The sequence below is a fragment of the Penaeus monodon genome, chromosome 33 (assembly GCF_015228065.2).
Source record: "Penaeus monodon isolate SGIC_2016 chromosome 33, NSTDA_Pmon_1, whole genome shotgun sequence".
In the NCBI taxonomy this organism is placed as follows: domain Eukaryota; kingdom Metazoa; phylum Arthropoda; class Malacostraca; order Decapoda; family Penaeidae; genus Penaeus; species Penaeus monodon.
The window spans coordinates 2399971-2400409 of NC_051418.1; positions in this window are offsets into that span (position 1 = coordinate 2399971).

Below are 439 nucleotides of genomic sequence, written 5' to 3' on the forward strand. Positions count from 1 at the left end.
TGATCCCCAGCATTGGGTCCGTTCCCCCCCCCCCCACGCACACGGCAGAGTAGACGAGAACAAATATCTCATGTAATTACCGCCCCATCCCCCTTCAGACAAGGGAGTCTTGTGTGTAATATACATGACAGATAAAATTAGATTTGCAAATATGCCACTTAATGCGGGCTACTTTACTATTTGTTTATTTAATTCATCATATTAAATTTCTTCTATATTCGCACAAGTTACTGTTACTTCGAAGAGTGGACTATGGGCACCGTGTTGATTCTGGGAACAACCCTTCATCCTTTTTTTAATTCCGTTTTGATTAATTACTATAACTGACTGGGTCTATTTTTTGAGAGGAATGCAAAATGAATATATAAAAAATTATTTTGGGGTGTTACACCGATTGAAAAGAAAACGATAAAACGATGGGAATATGAATGTTTGCATG